This window comes from Anguilla anguilla, chromosome 10 (assembly GCF_013347855.1).
Source record: "Anguilla anguilla isolate fAngAng1 chromosome 10, fAngAng1.pri, whole genome shotgun sequence".
NCBI classification, from domain to species: Eukaryota; Metazoa; Chordata; class Actinopteri; order Anguilliformes; family Anguillidae; genus Anguilla; species Anguilla anguilla.
The window spans coordinates 46,597,105-46,603,104 of record NC_049210.1 but is presented as its reverse complement, the minus strand read 5'-3'; the positions used below and the strand labels follow the sequence as shown (position 1 = coordinate 46,603,104).

Below are 6,000 nucleotides of genomic sequence, written 5' to 3'. Positions count from 1 at the left end.
ACGAAGGCGCCAGAATGAGGCAGCCAACCCCTACTCGAAGGAGGCAAGGAGGTTGTTGACTTGGAAAAAAGTCAGACGTGGGACTACCCTTCACAGCTAGAAATCGCTTTTTAAAACAGTAATACTAACGGACGGTAGACGAGCATCCGAAGAGGAATTCTGAAGCGTAACTTCCACGTTTTGATCAGGACAGGAAAAGGTGAGTTTACAAACAATTCGCGTGTGGAGGGTAAATAAAGCATTCGTACAACCGTAACGCTTCGTTTCTGCCACTTAGCTGAGGATTTTCATTCTGAGCCCCGTGGCTACTGAAGACAAATTGCTGCCGCCGTGCCGTTCGTCAGCATGCTATCTACATTCAAACTTCTGCTGTAATTCTGCAGCGTTTTTAAAATGCGTTTGTTTAAAGATCTGGATGTCGTCATGCTCAATTTGATGTTCATTTCGAATTTGATACATTTCAGTCCCCGCCAGTCCAGAAGTTCGTCTGGTTTTCTCTGTGCATTGATTATTGTGGTTCACCTTGATGGAATCCATAAACGGCGCTTGAGTTGCATAGGCTAGCATACGTTATAAACTACGTGACAAATCTCGAATGTTCGGTAATTAGGCATTTTTCCGAAAATTTACTCCCAAAAAGTAGGTAGTAGGCTATAACGTTAATTCGTAGAGCGGTTTCTGAAAATGTACTGGTCGTGGAGAAAGTCAGCGTGATAAATGGGGATCATAAGAGTATAGCAATTTTATGTGAAATTTTGTGATAACTGCGCGTAATTCTAGTTTTTCATACGTTTGCCAATTTGGATAAGTTACTGGGTCCAATTGCTTGTTCGATACGTTTCAGTGCTCTTTGATCGTGTGCGCTTATGTTTCGTGTGGTCGGCACTTTGGCCGGGATATTGTCAAAACAAACAGGGGGTTTCAAAATAGTACCTGTACACACTATACAAGCTCAAAGGATTTGAAAAAACGGATACGTGAACTGCCTCGAGAAATTCGTTCCCTATGCGGGAATTCCGATCCAGGACATTGCTAGCCTAAATAAGATGAGGGAGATGCTAAATTGGCAGGACTGCAATATTGCTGGGCAATAGAGTCATCCAGCAAGAAACAAGAAGAGCTCTGGACTCTCATTCAGAAGCTAGACAGTGCATGTTAACTCATTTTAGTGGTGAGATCACTGTGCAGCCTCTTGAAATGTTATTCCTACCGTTGGCCCTATTGACTGCAATAGTGGGTTCATCTATTAACACAAATCAAGGATTTACTGAAAATCATGACATAACACTAGCACAGCTGGGCAAAGTGGAGTGTAGTTTTTTTATTTAACAATTTCCAAAAAGCAATTTCAATTCCATTTAACTGCCATGCTCGGTTGCTGGACAGGCAAACGCACATTTACATATGTCTGATCTGAATTTAGAAGATTAGAACTTAGAAGATAAACTGCTCTCCATAATATCAGCTCCAAACTAGGCTGGGAATCCCGTGACGTCACATATGTGTTGGAATGGAATAGATCAAATAATTGTTTTCACACCTTTTCTGTCCCCAAATTTGACTTTGTCCACATGCGTTATATAAACAAACCTGTGTTAGGAAACCCGTTCTCCGGGCATCTTTGCAAACATAGGCTCTTAAAAAGAAATATTTTTAAGTGTGTCTGGTTCCGTGACCAGTTAAGCCTGCAGGTTGACTATACTGACCCGTGCCATGATGCAATATCAGTGATTTAAGCCCCCTCGTGTTTGTGTGTCGAGCCCTAGCGTAATACACACGGTGGAAGAGAGAGAGAGTCATACACACACGCTTACAGTATGAACGCAGGTTACCGTGTTGTCTGAGTATCGTGTGATCTGGCGGACGGTTCTGTGAGCGGTGCCGTTATTGTGGTTTTGTCTGCTGAAGAGGCTGGATCTGTGAATCCGAGCTGTTTTGTGTTGGGCTGCGGCCAGACAGGGTGTGTGAGCTGCGCCGTCATACATTACAGCAGTTTTTTTCTGGAGCAAACATTAATTTAAATTAGAAGTGATCAGCTCAAAAAAGATCGCAGTCTGTCTGTCTGACACCAGACATCATATGTGGCGAACTAGCTGCCTATGTAGTTTTAGGAGAGACTATTGCGAACTAAGGGCACTAGCTAAGTAATTTGGAATTTTGCACTGATGTTGTACATCATCACATACTGTCATATAAATGACATGCTGCTTAACTAGTAAAATAACAGTGAGTAACTTTATTTATGTCTGCAAGCTAATTGGTATTACTTAAGCTGGCCGGCTATTCAGGGAAATTAGTTTATTGCTATGACAACATAGAAAGTGGAAAGTAATTTTCGACCAATCGTTACTTCTACCATTAAGTCTATGGAATTACAATACTGGTATTTTTAAAATCTATTTTTCCACCATTTTCTCCTGTTTTGGAATACCCTACCTCATAATTAAAAAAATATATTTCTGGGGTCAGAGCAAGTAATTGGATGATTTCAAATTAATTTATTTTATTTATCAATTAAACATTTAAATATGCTTAAGAGTTTATAAACGTCCAACATAAATATTATTCTGAATATTATTCTTATTCTTTGAAAAAAGTTTTTTTATTTATTTATTTTTTTGCAATGTAGCATAACGTAATTTCTTTCTACTTTTAAATAATATTTTAGATATTTGTGTATGTGTGTTTGTCAGTTGAGCAAAATAATATTTTGGACTGGCTATGTGCAACAGTATTTCAGCAAATAGGTACCACAACACACTGCCATTTTATGTGGTACTATTTCCATGTAGAAATTAATACTATTTATTAAATACCTCAAATAATTAAAAAAAAATTTTTTAGGTCTAGTATGAATTTGTAACGTTCAAATTATACATTAAAACAAAGCAGATAGGCTGTTCATGAGCAGCTCTCAAGGTTTTAAAGAACCTAGCGGAGTAGATGGATTGCTTACCTTTCCACAGAGAACCCTTAGCCACCGTGCTGTCTCTGGCCTTCCACCCTTTTAGAAATCTAACACCAAGGCATATTTGGAAATTAAATACAACAATAAATTAAAGCCAACTTGTCATGGGGTTGGTGTCATGATTCCAGAAATTTGCGCTACAGATACAATATCAGTTTAGTGCCAGATACGCGATACCCCTGCGACATTGTCCTTAAATTGACCTAAAAGTTTGCCCAGTAGCACAACCTCCAAAACTGTAACGATGACCTCGTAAATATGGTTTTGCTTATTTTAAGTTTTTTTTTTTTTTTGCTTAATTTCACACAATCAGATAGGCTTGATTTACAATATTTTAGGTGGAAAGGATCAAATAAAGCTGTACAGACCAGAAGAAGGAATAATTTATTGAAAGTGGTGCACTTTTTTTGAATTAATAATTTTTTCTACTTTTTCAAAATATATCTTCAGAGAACTTTATGTTAAAATATCAAAAAAGCAAAACCTTTAGTTTATGTTTAATACAACATCTTGTGATCTCATTTGAGGTGCCTGGTTCGTTTAGAGACCTGGAGGTACTTGAGGTTCTAAACCAAAAACGTTTAACTGCAAGTCTAGCAAAAACCTGAAGGTATTTATATGTGTAACTTAAGGGTGTGTGTCAGTTGTAAATAGCATAGTGCTATTTTTGCCATCTGCACATGAAAGTTTTGTCTAGGAGACGATTCCTGATGTTTACTGATGCCGAGCTGCTCTGGAAAAGGCCTCAAACGGGGAGGACATTACAGTCACAGACAGTTCATATTTTCATAATAAGCTTGTAAAGAAGAGTACACCTGTTGCAATCACTCCTTTGAATTTCAAAGAGAAATGAAGGTTCATATCAAAGCAAGTAAGACTAATTATTGTTTTGCGTGAACAGCTGAGCTGCTTAATTGCAGTGCAGTCTGTTGAGGAAAGTGAAGGTAATGAGCGTGTGTGCGCTCAGACTCAAGGTCACCATGTCTGCTGCTGTTTCCCTCTTTAGATCTTATTTCCAAAGATATATAGTGTCCTGAAAAACGTAAGCGATGTTTCATCTGTCGCTGTGATGTCTGCAGCAGAATTATCTGTGAAGTATCGCAGTTCAGTGTTGAGTGGCCTGCATACAGACAGACAGTACTAAAAGTTCACTGTCTCGTCTAGAAGTAAAGTAGCTTATATGATTGAACTATTTTAGTTCAAGTTGTACTAGTATCAGTAGTAGTAGTAGCAGCAGTAGTAGCAGCAGCAGTAATAGTATTAGTAGTAATAGTGGCAGCAGCAGTAGCATTAGTAGTAGTAGTAACAGCGGTAGTAGTAGCAGCAGCAGCAGTAATAGTATTAGGCCTAGTAGTAGTAGCAGCAGCAGTAGCGTTAGTAGTAGTAGTAGCAGCAGTAGTAGTAGCAGCAGCAGCAGTAATAGTAGTAGTAGTTGAAACTGCAGGAGTAGCGGGTTAAATTAGTGGTATTGTCCATCCGTTGAAGCTGCAGAGTAAATGAGGAAACCTGATGTGTCCTGAGAGTGGGCCCTGTGATTCTGATATAGCGGGGGTGGGGGGGGGGGGTCAGCTTTCAGGTGTAGCTGCTCTGTCAGAGTAATCAGCACACACTCGCTCACTCTCTCTCTCTTTCCATAACCCCCCCCGCCCAGCCAGCCGCCCGCCCCTGACCCAGAGCTGCCTGATACCCAGGGCTGTAGTTTTTACGGTTGGTGTAAAATAGTCTGCAGTGAGCTGTGGGGTCCAGTGGACTGTACCGGGGGTAGTTCTGCAGGCGGGGCGGGGGAGGGGGGGGGGTTAGGCGGGGGTTTTTGGAGGTGCGAGTGTCACAGACAGGAACCGAAAGCAGAACTCAGAGGGCCCCCATCCTGTGCAGTCTGAGCGTGCACCCCCTCCCCCCCCCCCCCCCCCCCCGCGCCCCCACCCCCCCACGCTGGTAACCAGGTCCAGCTGTCTGTCGCTGTGGGTTATGACGAGCGTATGTCTGGGAGCGTTTGACCGTACGGCTGTACGCATCCAAATGTTACCTCACCCCCCCTCCCCGGGCCCCCCCCCACCCCCCTCCCTGTGCACACTATCACTCTGGGACCACGCAGGAAAAAGGTCAGCAAATACAAGCCTGCAAAGTGAAGGAGCAGATGTGTGGATGTTTGTGTGTGTGTGTGTGTGTGTGGGGGGGGGGGGGGGTTGGTTAGTATGCATGCGGGTATTTGAGCATGTGTCTAGGTCAGTGCTTTTGCCTCCTTACAGTGTGGATATATTTGATATTAAAAGTATATAAAAAAAATATTTCAAATGTCTTTTCAGGATTCAGTGATTTAATATTCAGTTATTTTTAAGGAAATTTAGTACCAGATGAAATTGGAGCAGTTGGAACGACGCTGTTGCCTGTTATAAATGTGGTGCTGGAGATCCTGTGGTAGCATCAGCCATGATTGGCTGGTGTACTCTGAATGGGAGGAGCTGCAGCGTGAGTCCTTCAGCTCCACTGTGTCACTGGGTAGCTGCGTGCTCCTCTGTGTCTGTAATCCCAGCCCTGCAGCCCACCAGCTGGACTGTGCAGTTTCTGTGCGCGAGGCCAGAATGCAGGTGCCTGATTGGCTAGGCGATGAGGCGATATCCAGCGATGATGAGTCTGATGCGCAGGTTGACCGGGCCTCAGTGCGTGTGAGTCTTACCCACAGTTAGCGTTAGCGCAAAATGTGGAGCGTGTGGCAAATGGCTGCAGGAAGGACAAGTTGCCCAGCAACGTACGGCTCTCAGAAGCCCCACGGCCTCATGGGAAACAGGAAGTGCTCCCTCACCATGACCGCTCTCGTGGACTTTCTCGTTCTCCAGCCGCTGCTTTTCGCGAGAACCGCGAACTCCTCACAGTGAGATGATTGACAGGCCTCTGGCTAACGTTAATCTCCATGATCGCCGTGGTAACACGAACCTTGTAGCTGGTAGCCCCTGGCGTTAGTCACGGCGTGGAGGGGGGGGCGTGGGGTCGGGGGTCGGGGCCCAGACACAGGGGGCGGTTCCGTTGGTGTG

The 6,000-nt window shown here is 43.4% G+C and overlaps 1 protein-coding gene across 3 annotated transcripts in view; it reads left to right on the top strand.

The window, feature by feature from the left end:
- bmpr1ba (bone morphogenetic protein receptor, type IBa) overlaps window positions 1-6,000 on the top strand; it is a 102,942-nt gene continuing 96,942 nt past the window's right edge. For all 3 annotated transcript variants that reach the window (XM_035380094.1, XM_035380093.1, XM_035380092.1), the window contains exon 1: window positions 1-199. The gene's annotated coding sequence lies outside the window, so the exon portion shown is untranslated. The remainder of the gene's footprint in view (window positions 200-6,000) is intronic.